This window comes from Pseudorasbora parva, chromosome 11 (genome assembly GCF_024679245.1).
Source record: "Pseudorasbora parva isolate DD20220531a chromosome 11, ASM2467924v1, whole genome shotgun sequence".
Taxonomy (NCBI): domain Eukaryota; kingdom Metazoa; phylum Chordata; class Actinopteri; order Cypriniformes; family Gobionidae; genus Pseudorasbora; species Pseudorasbora parva.
The window spans coordinates 6,500,145-6,512,616 of record NC_090182.1 but is presented as its reverse complement, the minus strand read 5'-3'; the positions used below and the strand labels follow the sequence as shown (position 1 = coordinate 6,512,616).

General features: G+C 37.0%; 1 long non-coding RNA gene across 1 annotated transcript in view; it reads left to right on the top strand.

Moving 5' to 3' along the window:
• Nucleotides 1–12,472, top strand: part of LOC137092592 (uncharacterized) — an 85,009-nt gene that overhangs the window by 36,200 nt on the left and 36,337 nt on the right. The gene's annotated exons all lie outside the window — the stretch shown is intronic.

Below are 12,472 nucleotides of genomic sequence, written 5' to 3'. Positions count from 1 at the left end.
TGGATCGCTTAAGTTTGTCAGTGAAAGCTATAATAAACGTCTCTAGGATTTCCAAATGGCCCTTCTGGTAAGAAAGATGGGGGTTGAAAACCTTAAAGTAAATATCTTTTTTCAATTCGAAAATCCAATATCTTAGATTATTTTCAATCCTTTCACACCCAGAATGCACTGCAAAAAGCTATTTGCTGCGTATGAACGGTAAGACGTATCCTAGTTTCATTCTGAACATTGCAGGTGTGATACCAGAGATGGATAACCACAATGACCACATTACCCTTCCAATGGTCATGCTTACTCCATTCATTATGACGACTTGCCAGTCAGTGTATTGCTGAGTCTAGCATTAGTTAGAGCATTAAGTCTAGTCAGCTATGGCTGAAGAGAGTGCTTTAGCAATGGCTTTATTGACCCAATGCACCATATGGACCAAGGACAAAATGTGCTCCGAAATGCAATGTCCTCATTCGCTCTGAAGCTGAACATACCCAAAGGACAAGGACGATTAACCATGACCTGGTGTTACATCAGCATAAAAAGCAAAAACAAAACAAAATCATTCAGAAAAATCAATAGGGACAATGGTAAATAAAGAAAAAATCAGATAACCATTTAAAGCTTGGATAGCAAAACATAAGTGGCATGATTTTGGATATAATATGGGTCAATTTGTGGTTGCCTCATAACTTTCATGAATAATAGTAATAATTTCTGTTGAAGTGCTCCTGAAATCGCTCTAATAACCTCATTTCTTAACATATCTCCTCAGGGAGAATTATTTTTATTTATTTATTTATTTATTTATTTTCTTTTTGCGCGGCATCTTTGATAAGTAAACTGGATAATTCACAAATCAACTTTGCCTAACATAGTTTTACAATAAATTGAGAAAATATCAATGTTTCCATATGGCAACGGTTGTTATATTTTTAGCTTTCTGACCCTAAGACTCAACTAATCTCTGCGATTCTCCATCTGTGATCATTGGAGAGTCTTTTCCACTCAAACTCTTCTCCTCGCTGTGCTTTAGGATGATATAGACACACTTCCTCTTCCAGGCAGATGTGTAACATCTTTAGTTGATTGAAACTTCTTAATTATTGTCCTTATATTAGAAATGGGGATTTTCAGTGCTTTAGCTATTTTCCTACAGACACTTTCTATTTTGTGAAGCTCAACAATATTTGCTGCACATCAGAACTATATTCTGTGGTTTTACTCATCATGACCGATGATTTAAGGGAATTTGGCCTTTGTTTCCTCATAGTTACACTCCTGTGGAACAAGACGTCATGGCTGGACAGTTTCATGTTCATGGTCACCATGGTGTGCTAAAAAATGTAAATATTAACGGGAATATACTTCAGAGATATTGTGCTCATAAAAAAATCTAGGGGTGCCAATAGTTGTGGCCAATATGTTTTGAAGAAAACATTTATTTCATAATGTGATTTCCCCCAGACTTTCCATTATTTTACTTCAATGAAAGCCTGGATTTTTGTGAATTTTTTGAATAACAGATCAAAAGGATAAACAATGCAGATTTATTTTTACAGCCATCTTTGATCATATTTACCAGGGGTGCCAATAATTCTGACCACCACTGTATGTTGCCATTTGGCAATGCTGTACCGCAGTGGAATTTCAGTAATATATTTCCTCATTGGGATTTTTTTTTATAGATATCAGCATCAACTATATTATTTATTTACTTATTTAAAATGTTTATTGTAGTAGTTATGTTTAATGTATAAGTATCAAAATTATTTCTTCATTTTAGAAAATGAATACATCAGTATTTTACGGAAAGGGAAGCACAATAGGAATGCAGGAGAGCAGAGTTAGAGTGAGGATGAGATGAATTATAGGGAACGACAGGGATTAAATGATTGGTTTCCATGAGTCCCAAGTATATAAATCAATCAGTTTCTAAAAGAATAAATAGAATTTAAATAAAAAAAGAAAATCATAATTTTATATGAAAACTATTTTTTGACCATTTTGCATTGTGGTACAGTATTGCCATCAGTATATTGGATCTGTGCATTAGGTCTTAAAGTGACAGCAGCCTAATAAACCCGCTTCTGTCTGTTTTTAATGTTAATCAAACAGCAAAGGACAAAGAAAAAGAATCACTCGCTGCTTTTGACTGAATAACTTTTGCAACTTATATGATAATAATGATTAATCTATGTTTAATTTATACAGTGAAGACTATCTAGTGTTATTTTACATTTGATCATGTTATTCAAAGTCTCTTTCACAATGTTTTACATTTATATTACATTATATTACATTTACATTTATATATAGTTAGGCTAGTAGTTTTAGCTGTGGCATTGAAATTGGAAAATAAAATTGTGAATTTATTACTGGTATCTAAAATGGTGTCATAGCTGGCTGTTTTTGCAAAAACCGTTTAATGACCAGTACAAATATATATATATTTATGGCCAGTAAATGTTCCTAAGCCAATGGACATTGGCATTTCTCTGCACAGTTTCAGGACATAACTATATTTTATTGATAGCTATCCAGAATAACTTTTCAGGAACATATCACACGATTTTATTTTATTTTTATTTTTTTTATTTATTCATTTATTCCAGGCAATGGCACAAAAAGTACAAGGTAGACAAATTTTAATTTAAGTCATATAGTGCAAGGAAAACAAAAAACAAAACAAAAACAGAATATAAAGTATTCAAATATGACGATCGAATTCTGCCTGAAAGGGAGTGGGAAGAAGACTACTTATTTAATCCCACCCCAGTTACACATTTAGTGATTAATTATTAATCTTCATTGTTATATTTCTCATGGATTACTTACAAATGTTATATCATGGTGGCGTTACCACAAGTAACAAGTAATTTTTATAACAAGTTTATACTAACAATGTAATCGGAATAAGCAATACCAACAATGGTAATGGACAATATACCAACGATGGTAACGGACAATATACCAACGATGGTAATGGACAATATACCAACAATGGTAATGGACAATATACCAACAATGGTAACGGACAATATACCAACGATGGTAATGGACAATATACCAACGATGGTAACGGACAATATACCAACGATGGTAACGGACAATATACCAACGATGGTAATGGACAATATACCAACGATGGTAATGGAAAATATACCAACGATGGTAATGGACAATATGCCAACGATGGTAATGGACAATATGCCAACGATGGTAATGGACAATATGCCAACGATGGTAATGGACAATATGCCAACGATGGTAATGGACAATATGCCAACGATGGTAATGGACAATATGCCAACGATGGTAATGGACAATATGCCAACGATGGTAATGGACAATATGCCAACGATGGTAATGGACAATATACCAACGATGGTAATGGACAATATACCAACGATGGTAATGGACAATATACCAACAATGGTAATGGACAATATACCAACGATGGTAATGGACAATATACCAACAATGGTAATGGACAATATACCAACGATGGTAATGGACAATATACCAACGATGGTAATGGACAATATACCAACAATGGTAATGGACAATATACCAACAATGGTAATGGACAATATACCAACAATGGTAATGGACAATATACCAACGATGGTAATGGACAATATACCAACAATGGTAATGGACAATATACCAACAATGGTAATGGACAATATACCAACAATGGTAATGGACAATATACCAACAATGGTAATGGACAATATACCAACGATGGTAAGAAAACACTGAGCACATGTTCACACTATGAGACAGAGTACAACATCACTTTAACTATAATGCAATAGAAATAAACAATGCCAAAATTTTAATGGACAATATACCAACGATGGTAATGGACATACCAACGATGGTAAGGAAACACTGAGCACATGTTCACACTATGAGACAGGATACAACAGCAATTTAAATTAAAGACCCTCATCTCTATATTTTAACCAGAGCCAATGTTTATATAACAGTTTAAATTGATGAATAGTTCGGCATTGCTTTTGTCGCAAGTCCAGTTTGTTCCAGAGTTTCACTCCACATAAAGACACACAATAATATTTACGAGTGGTTTGGGCTCTCGGTAATGAAAAATGTCCAAAACCTCTTAAGTTATGAGCTCGCACTGGAGTTTTAAAAAAACGTTGTAAATTAGGTGGTAATAATTTGTTAAATGCTTTATATAAGAGTATTGATATATTATATTTTACAAGATCATCAAATTTTAGCAACTTTGACTGCATAAACAGATTATGATGTTCTAAAAAACCAACCTTGTGAATGATCCTCATAGCTCTTTTCTGCAATATAATTAGAGGATTTATTATGTTCTGGTAAGTATTCCCCCACATTTTAAAAGAAGTTACACAAACTAAATCCCAAGAAAGCTTAGCCCTCATACTTCCATCGAGTCATTTTGAAATAAATATAATTTTAGGGCTTTGGGGTCATTTTGACCCACCATTGTTTTTTTGTTTTGTTACCAAGTGCGAGGGAAGGATGATTGTTGATGAAACTTCTTCTTTGCTTTTGCTTTTTTTTTTTTTTTTTTTTTTTTTACATTGTTCCACTGTGCAATGTAGTTTCATATAAACAATTTCATATAAATACCATATGGCAATATGATAATAGCATCAGATGCATCATTGGAAAATCGGGATATACATCTCAAACATTATCTAACACAGTTATCTATTACTTATCTAATGTGTTTGTGCACTAAGCAGTAGCTAGAACTGTAATGTAACAGATCAGGACGAGCAGAAATGCATTGACGCACAGATGAAGTGACATTCAGTTATGATGATTTTGGCTGAACACAGAGCCGTCTCGTCTCGTCTCCGCTCTTTGAGGTTCATTTATCTCAATAGCTCAATGTGGCCCAGGCCTAATGCTCCTCCGTTAGGAAGATTCTAATGGGGTCAGCCTAGATTTAATTTGATAGCGCTGTTATTAATTCTTGGAGCTAATCACAAAGTACTTACAATTCCCCATTAATTGGGCTTTTTAATGCCTCTATGAAGAATTAATATGACTGTGTGTTATTATTCAACATCAAAAGATTCATTACAAGAAATATGATTGTTGCTAACATCCTGTAATGACAGAAACACAAATGGAAAAGTAAAGACATTACATTTACAGAAGAAAAGGTCCATGGGTCATGCATCACATCCACAAAGCTCTGGGTGTATGCTGGGCATTTGCCTTATGTAAAGCAAACTTTCCTTAACATATTTTGACATTTCAGATGTCGTTGTGAATTTCAGAACCCAAAACTTTCTTGTTTGTCCAAAACAGCTTTTATGGAAAGAAGGCTGCCAAAATTACAAGGTTTTTATTACATAGAGATGAGTATATCAGCACAAAATCAACAGCTCTTCGTCTTTTTGACCTTTTCTCTCAATGTAACTACAGCAATCAATTGACTTAAACTATTTAGATGCCTGCTAAGTTTTCCAAATATTGAACATCATCTCTGCAAACCTTCCGAAGGATTCTAACATTTGGGAAATGGCTGTTTTGAGTTTTGATATGTAAGCACAATATAATAACTCATATTTGCCTTGTGTCTACACTTTAAGATGAGAGCATTTGCTATAGCACATGTGAGCTTGTTGAACAAAACTCTGGCCATTGCATTTAGGTTTAACACTGTTAAATGTTATTGTTACACGTGTATAATACTTATTACATATGTAAAGATAGTGGATATTTACTCGTAAGTCTTAAAGGAGACCCGCCCCTTAAATGGAGTGTTAAAACCAGAAGATCAAAAACTAAAAAAATGATGGCTGCGGGTTGAATGTGGGTAAGTTTCATTAAAGGGCAAATAACACACACAGTTTCTGCCAGTCTCATGTTAATCTTGAGTACCTATGGAGAGCAGTAATGCATCATTAAAATCTTCCAAGAGTCTTTCGTTTTATCATATTTATAAAAGACAGATACGCTGTACGGATTTTTTCCGAAAACAGTTTGTGGAGGCATGCAGTGGGCGGAGCTAAAGAGGTATGAGCACACACACATATTAAACACATCGTGGCATTACTTATAGAAAAAACTTTAAGATACTTATACGAATCCTGAAGGAGTGTATTTGGCACAGAAATACTCCATCATATGTCCAACTCGTTTTTAGCCATGGTTTTTTTAGCATAAAAATCCAACTCTTTAAAAGTGTAAATAAGTCAAAAAACATGAAATGCATTAGAACCCCCTTAAAAACAAAAACAACATTTTGAACAAAAAGCTGAGAAAATAGTGTTTTTTTAAAGAGTACAATGTGCATAAGCAATGTTTTTATCGCTTATTTCTGCTCCTTTTTTGTCTGTGTTTTGATCCAGAGATTATGTAATCTTTTAGATGTGTAATAGCGCCCCCTACCATATAAAAGTTAAAACACAGAAAGCAGGACAATCTCGTCAATAGCAGGAACCCGTTGTCTCAAAAATTACGGATGGCAGGGAAAGAGTAAAATCGTATGAGTCATAAGCCAACATTATGAGTGGAACTCAGGGAACATAAAATAATAATAAAATGCAGTTCATGACCGCTACAAAAGAAAGACCAACTCAACATATTTTTGGAAAGCACGATTATTACCAGTTGAGGAGACAAGCTATCCTAAAAATGAGAATCATGAGAAATTGTATGCAAAATGTAGTATATGAAACATTTGGTGTGGCAATACGGGGCATATAAATGAGATTTCAGTGACAATTGTTCCACCTGCCCACAGGCTACTATTTAGTCTCTTTATTTATTGTATTCATAAACATTGTAATATGTGACAGAGGAAGAGGACACAATTGGCAAGGTTTGATTTGAGACTCCCACAGTGGGCTGCGGTACTGCAGTGAGTCACGGCTCTGCCCCCGGCTACAGACAGCTCTTATAGATCAAGACTTTCAAATGAGTACGGCCACAGATTTCATTCATGGCCTTTAATTGGAAAAGTGGTTCTCAGCTTTCTCTTTTCCAAAGGAGCAGCTTTCCTCTAAGGGCTTGTAATATCAGAGTGCACTACTTCTTGAAAAAAAAAAAAGTTTAATTTGCATTATTCCCCTGATCTTGATTGGAAAGCAAACCAATTTGAAGGCTTGCAGTGAGTCAGGTACAAGGCCATCTGTCAGATATTCAGGGATATTAACTACGGTACACGGTCAGTCTCACACAGTCTTAGCTGCCCATATGGAATATAATATATGAACATATACTATGTTTACTATGGGTATTTCATGGTATAAACCTATAGAAAATCGTATATACGCATACCAAATGTTTGCATATATATTCTGTGAATAAACTTGCATACATAAATTAGACATATTGTTCACATATATGGTCTTAACATACATTGCCATATAAAATGTCATCATATAAAAAAATTATTATAATATGTAATAAGTCTACTATGGGAATTTCATACCCGGTATAAACGTATATATTTTCATACATCTTGAGGATGTATATACAGTATGTGAATAATATATTGCCTTATGATATACATATATGACAACACTGCTCAGGATATGTAGGGACATATACACCAATCAGAATCCTAATATTGTGTTGGTCCTTCTTTTGCCAAAACAGCCCTGAACAATGTTATGCCTGGTCAATGTATCTACTTACAGGGCTTAACATTAACACCCACCAAATGCGGATGTATTTCAGCAGTGGTGTGAAACTTAGTCACTCCTTACTAGCCAGTTTCCAGCCATCATTTTTTCAATTGTAGTCTGTTAAATGCAATGTAGTGTTGTCAGAAATCCTGCATTTTCAATACATATCGATGCAAAAATATCTGAAACGCTTCCATTTCCATAGATTAGATACATGATACCAGTTGCATTTTTTTTTTCCTCATCTCTCCGACAGCAAGTTGACACACAGGCTCCCTTCACTCACTCATTTAATTTACTTTGGATGAATATTGCTGGTGTTACAGGGCTTGATTTTCGCAATGGGATTCCACATCATTTTACTCACACTCAAAGTGTTTGCACATAAAGCCAAGTATATTGGCTATATACAACAGTATAATGGGTCAAGTGACAGCAGCCTAATATTACTAAAATAAGCTATGAATCATCAGTGCAACAATGCCAATAACATTTATCATTACAGTCATCACACAGTGGAGTACAGTTTAATGCAGCACAAGTTCATCCATTTTACGGCTTCAGGAAAGAAGGTATTTCTTAGCCTGGGGGTTCTGGCCCTAATGATGTGCATGCTTCTGGAGTGGCAGACAGGCCATTTTCTGGGTGGGCAAGGTCTCTCGTAATACAAGTTGCCCTCCTTCTACATCTAGTGATGTAAATATCTTGTTGATTTTATGGGCAGACTTAACTATCAACTCTAGTGTCCTCTTGTCAGCAACAGAACAGTTCCCCCAACATGCAGTGAGAAGGATGTAAGGTTTGAAATGCCATAGGTCAGCATGCTTTGATTTCCTCAAGAAATATAGGCGTTAATGGGCCTTCTTTGTTAGGCTGACCGTATTGTTACTGCAAAGTATTTGAAGCTGGAGACCACCTCAACTTTTACATTAATGCAAGGGTTATTTGCTCAGCACCAAATCTCCATTCACCAGGAGCTCAAGATACAGCCCTAGGGGACTTCATTTGAACTCTTTTAATGGAGTACCCCGCATGTCAGAAAATGAGGCTTAAGGGGGTACCCTGTGTGTTAAAAAGTGATGCAGATGGGTCCTGACCAAGCGTCAATATGTGACGAGTTGGGAGTGAGAAAATGTTATGTTGGTTTGATCATTCTGAAATGCCTGAGACAAAATCTGTCACCAGAATGATTTGGTTTAATTCCTGCCCAGAAGTGTCTCACATGATTGCATTCACCAGGCATCCGAACACAAGATAACATGACAGCGTTTATTGCTTTTTGTCTGCACGCCCTGAGTCCTTTATGATGGGAAAAAAAGGAATCACAGTGGCTTCCCCAATTTCAGAAACTTTCATTATTCCAGATCAGATGCACTAACTCCCCAGGAAGTGAAGATTTTGTTCTCTTGAACACCTGAGATGGATTTATTCACAAATGTTTTATGCGATATTCCAATCAGCAGGTTAAATCAGCAACCTTAGATGTAAACATAGCTATTGAGTTTCAGACTGAAGGTGCAATCACATTTACCTTTGCTTGTCTAAATTCATTTCAAATGGGAATGACAAGATCTCATTGAGTGTGGAAAATCTTCCCACACGGACTACGCATCAGGTTCAAGGTGGTCATGCGAAATCGTTGTGTTGACCATCAGAAAGCTGCTTTGTCTTAAAGTGACCTCTGTGTGGGCAGTACTTTGGGCATTGCTGTATTATTAATGGACCCTTTTTATGCAATAAGAACGTAGAGATTATAGCTTACCTTTTTACAGAGCTCTAGTCAGATATGCATAACACAGTCCATGTTATAAAATCCACAGTGTGCCAAATGGTAGAACTCTTCATGTTGATTTTATTGTTAATTGAGAGCAGATGCAACACATGATGTTTCTTAAAAAACTACGTTCGGGAGAAGCACGTTCAAATGATCTACCTAATCATGATGTCATTCCAACCAGCTGTCAACAATCAGTAATCAACATGTCTACCAATCAGCTCAAGTGGAGGATCACATAAATACCCAGTCAACTCACCAACGTTCCTTGACAAAGTTTGCAGCATCCCTCCACCACCCCTTCGACCTCACACGAACCTGGTTAACTTTCCTAACCAGAAATACGGGGGGAGTACTCTGGGTTCGGGCCAAATACCGAGCTCGGAGCCCTCTCCTCGGACAGCACGCCAAATACGCATACCATTTATTCTATCTGAATTATTTGTAAGTGTGAACTCGTGAAATTAAGATTCTTGAATACAGTGGTACATTCATGTGTTTGTGCACTGGCTTTTACAAAGAGGGATCTCTTCAGTATTCTGCATGGAGGCAGCTAGGAACTTTTGGCACAAGAAGGTTCTGCTTCATGCATTGAGAGAACGAATATTGACAAGTGTGGACAAATGATGAATCACACGTCACGAGGTGTGATAAACACTAACACTCAGTGGCATCTGTGAGTTGCCATACTGAATTAAAATCTAGCTGAGTCAGTCATGGCATCTATCATGTAGATAATTTCTTTTATTCTTCATAGACGAGGTTGGTTTCTTTGAGCCATACAATGAGGAAGGTGCTCAAACTCCTCAGCCATCTCAACATGCATTCGCCACAACTTCAGTCTCCACTGTGCCTTGACTATCGTGGGGCTCAAGCCACGGGTGCAGATGCTTGTCTTACACCCCTCGAACAAACGAGTGTTTACGAACAAATGGCTCCTGAAGAAAATAAATAAATAAATGATGACATTTTTACATTGCAGGCACCCTCTTCTACTCACAGTTGCTCCGTTAATGACATTATTGTTGTCAGTCAATAAAAATGTTGTGTTTACACACGTTACAGACACCGGTCACACTAATGGTGTTTCCCATAGTGTCAATCCATATTACAGTGTTGAGTTCCAAAGGGAACTATTTGCTACAGGCAGAAAAATATGCACAAATATGTTCAGCAGCATGCCCCTACTTTCTTCTCCCAAGGTTCAGATTAGAATGACTTAAACAACTCAGGGCTGGCTGACTAAATGGAAGACTGTAGGGGCAACAATACAATGTCTTTAAATGCTTTAACATTAGCCTGACGTGGTCATACTCAATTCTAGTCAGAATATGAGTCTGAAACTGCTCCATTGGGCTGCGATTATGAGGCGTGTTTCAACCGAACCAGGAAAGACATCAATTGGACAGACCCTTGTAGGTCTATCCAATTGATGTCTTTCCTGGTTAAGTTGAAACACGCCTCATAATCACAGCCCAATGGAGCAAACCAATCAGAGCAATGAAGCGACAAAGCCCGCCCTGATGATTTCATTGGTCCGAACAGTTTCTGTTCGGAGATAATTACTCCTCTATGGAGCAATGCCAGACCGAACTGCCCGTCCTGAAAATGTTGTGGGTGGGGCTAAGTTCGGCTGGCATCCAGGCTACTTTAACATATGACAATTTAAGGATAGATGGATACTTTTTGTTTACGTATTTTTTTTTTTTTTAAATACTTCTTGTTTACTACTGTAGAAAAGCCTTGCATATGAAACTGGCTATCTGATGTAAATGTCAAAATGTATTAGTTTACAAATCATGGTAAAAGCGTTTGGAGGTTGTAATACAGTATTGTGCAAGGAACTGCACAAAAGTCTTTGTGTCGGAGCTGATAGCTTTGTGGACTGCATTCTGACATGTTGCACTACGGCCGACCCAAGTTCAAGTCCTGGCTTGTAGACCTTTCCTGATCCTCTCCCATTTCACTTCCTGTCTACATTTACATTTAATCATTAACAGATGCTTTTATCCAAAGCGACTTACAAAAAGGGGAGAGCAATAGAAGCAACGAAACAAACAAGGCCAACAACCTGTAAGAGCTGTAAGAAGTCTCAGTGAATCAAGCACCGTACACAACTTTTTTCTATTTTTTTCTTTTTTTGACAAACAAACAGAAAATTGTATTGGATAGTTAAGTGCTATTCTTTATTGGTCAAGTGCAATTGGAAAAGATGTGTCTTAAGATGTTTTTTTAAAAATGGCGACAGACTCGGCAGCACAATTTGAGATCGGCAGGTCATTGCACCAGGTGGGAACGGTCCAGGAAAAGGTCTGTGAGAGCGATTTCATGCCTCTTTGGGATGGAACCACGAGGCGCCGTTCACTCGCAGAACGCAAGCTTCTGGAGGGTGTGTAAGTCTGAACAAGCGAGTTTAGGTATATTGGTGCAGAGCCAGTGGTTGTTTTGTAGGCGAGAACTAGTGCCTTGAATTTGATGCGAGCAGCCATTGGCAACCAGTGCAGACTGATGAAGAGAGGCGTAACATGCGCTCTCTTCGGCTCATTAAAGACCACTCTCGCCACTGCATTCTGGATCAGCTGCAAGGGTTTGATAGTGCATGCTGGAAGCCCAGCCAGAAGAGCATTACAATAGTCCAGTCTGGAGAGAACAAGAGCTTGGACCAGGAGTTGTGCAGCCTGTTCTGATAGGAAGGGTCTAATCTTTCATAGTCTACTCTATACTATGAAACTATGCTACTTAAAAAAATGCCAAACAAACTTAAAAATAAACAATGAGTCTTTATTAATTGACTCTCTTCCACTGTAATCATATTTTTTTGTGTGAAAAGGAATACAAGTTGTATGAATTGTGAATTGTATGCTCAGATACTTTTTTGAGTTTTACAAACATGTAGGTAGAGGCATTTTTTTCCAATGAGCCTTGGTTGTCTTCATCACTGCACAGCAATAACGTTACGGGGTCAGGGAAGAATCTATTATTGGTGGGCTAACACTGAGTAAACATCTGCAATGAACCTCCCAAGGCCATTTGTTGGTGAATCAATTCCCTTCACCTG